This window comes from Dendrobates tinctorius, unplaced genomic scaffold, assembly GCF_039654945.1.
Source record: "Dendrobates tinctorius isolate UK_male_01 unplaced genomic scaffold, ASM3965494v1 ptg000110l, whole genome shotgun sequence".
Taxonomy (NCBI): Eukaryota; Metazoa; Chordata; class Amphibia; order Anura; family Dendrobatidae; genus Dendrobates; species Dendrobates tinctorius.
The window spans coordinates 2,171,321-2,174,294 of NW_027361778.1; positions in this window are offsets into that span (position 1 = coordinate 2,171,321).

A 2,974-nucleotide genomic window follows, 5' to 3' on the forward strand; every position below is an offset into this window, starting at 1 on the left:
TGAGTTTGCAACTACTTTACTTTTGGAGAAAATTCAAAACATTCATTACTCAAAAGAGCCCAATAGCAAAAACCAGCGTTTTGAATGAAGAATCACATTTCTTGGTAGAATCATGCAGGATTGAAATTTTTGATGGTTTTTTACTCCTCTCAACAGCCCAAACAAGTTTCTAAAAGGATGAGTTTGCAACTACTTTACTTTTGGAGAAAATTCAAAACATTCATTATTCAATAGGGCCCAAACTATCAAAAACCAGCGGTTTGAATGAACACACATTTCTTGGTAGAATCATGCAGGACTGAAATTTTTGATGTTTTTCTACTCCTCTCATGAGCCCAAACAAGTCTCTAAAAGCATGATTTTGCAACTACTTTACTTTTGGAGAAAATTCAAAACATTCATTACTCAAAAGAGCCCAATAGCAAAAACCAGCGTTTTGAATGAAGAATCACATTTCTTGGTAGAATCATGCAGAATTGAAATTTTTGATGGTTTTTTACTCCTCTCAACAGCCCAAACAAGTTTCTAAAAGGATGAGTTTGCAACTACTTTACTTTTGGAGAAAATTCAAAACATTCATTATTCAATAGGGCCCAAACTATCAAAAACCAGCGGTTTCAATGAACACACATTTCTTGGTAGAATCATGCAGGACTGAAATTTTTGATGTTTTTCTACTCCTCTCATGAGCCCAAACAAGTCTCTAAAAGCATGAGTTTGCAACTACTTTACTTTTGGAGAAAATTCAAAACATTCATTATTCAATAGAGCCCAATAGCAAAAATCAGGTTTTGAATGAAGAATCACATTTCTTGGTAGAATCATGCAGGATTGAAATTTTTGATGGTTTTTTACTCCTCTCAACAGCCCAAACAAGTTTCTAAAAGGATGAGTTTGCAACTACTTTACTTTTGGAGAAAATTCAAAACATTCATTATTCAATAGGGCCCTAACTATCAAAAACCAGCGGTTTCAATGAACACACATTTATTGGTAGAATCATGCAGGACTGAAATTTTTGATGTTTTTCTACTCCTCTCATGAGCCCAAACAAGTCTCTAAAAGCATGAGTTTGCAACTACTTTACTTTTGGAGAAAATTCAAAACATTCACTATTCAATAGAGCCCAATAGCAAAAATCAGGTTTTGAATGAAGAATCACATTTCTTGGTAAAATCATGCAGGATTGAAATTTTTGATGGTTTTTTACTCCTCTCAACAGCCCAAACAAGTTTCTAAAAGGATGAGTTTGCAACTACTTTACTTTTGGAGAAAATTCAAAACATTCATTATTCAATAGGGCCCAAACTATCAAAAACCAGCGGTTTGAATGAACACACATTTCTTGGTAGAATCATGCAGGACTGAAATTTTTGATGTTTTTCTACTCCTCTCATGAGCCCAAACAAGTCTCTAAAAGCATGATTTTGCAACTACTTTACTTTTGGAGAAAATTCAAAACATTCATTACTCAAAAGAGCCCAATAGCAAAAACCAGCGTTTTGAATGAAGAATCACATTTCTTGGTAGAATCATGCAGGATTGAAATTTTTGATGGTTTTTTACTCCTCTCAACAGCCCAAACAAGTTTCTAAAAGGATGAGTTTGCAACTACTTTACTTTTGGAGAAAATTCAAAACATTCATTATTCAATAGGGCCCAAACTATCAAAAACAAGCGGTTTGAATGAACACACATTTCTTGGTAGAATCATGCAGGACTGAAATTTTTGATGTTTTTCTACTCCTCTCATGAGCCCAAACAAGTCTCTAAAAGCATGAGTTTGCAACTACTTTACTTTTGGAGAAAATTCAAAACATTCATTACTCAAAAGAGCCCAATAGCAAAAACCAGCGTTTTGAATGAAGAATCACATTTCTTGGTAGAATCATGCAGGATTGAAATTTTTGATGGTTTTTTACTCCTCTCAACAGCCCAAACAAGTTTCTAAAAGGATGAGTTTGCAACTACTTTACTTTTGGAGAAAATTCAAAACATTCATTATTCAATAGGGCCCAAACTATCAAAAACCAGCGGTTTCAGTGAACACACATTTCTTGGTAGAATCATGCAGGACTGAAATTTTTGATGTTTTTCTACTCCTCTCATGAGCCCAAACAAGTCTCTAAAAGCATGAGTTTGCAACTACTTTACTTTTGGAGAAAATTCAAAACATTCATTATTCAATAGAGCCCAATAGCAAAAATCAGGTTTTGAATGAAGAATCACATTTCTTGGTAAAATCATGCAGGATTGAAATTTTTGATGGTTTTTTACTCCTCTCAACAGCCCAAACAAGTTTCTAAAAGGATGAGTTTGCAACTACTTTACTTTTGGAGAAAATTCAAAACATTCATTATTCAATAGGGCCCAAACTATCAAAAACCAGCGGTTTGAATGAACACACATTTCTTGGTAGAATCATGCAGGACTGAAATTTTTGATGTTTTTCTACTCCTCTCATGAGCCCAAACAAGTCTCTAAAAGCATGAGTTTGCAACTACTTTACTTTTGGAGAAAATTCAAAACATTCATTACTCAAAAGAGCCCAATAGCAAAAACCAGCGTTTTGAATGAAGAATCACATTTCTTGGTAGAATCATGCAGGATTGAAATTTTTGATGGTTTTTTACTCCTCTCAACAGCCCAAACAAGTTTCTAAAAGGATAAGTTTGCAACTACTTTACTTTTGGAGAAAATTCAAAACATTCATTATTCAATAGGGCCCAAACTATCAAAAACCAGCGGTTTCAATGAACACACATTTCTTGGTAGAATCATGCAGGACTGAAATTTTTGATGTTTTTCTACTCCTCTCATGAGCCCAAACAAGTCTCTAAAAGCATGAGTTTGCAACTACTTTACTTTTGGAGAAAATTCAAAACATTCATTATTCAATAGAGCCCAATAGCAAAAATCAGGTTTTGAATGAAGAATCACATTTCTTGGTAGAATCATGCAGGATTGAAATTTT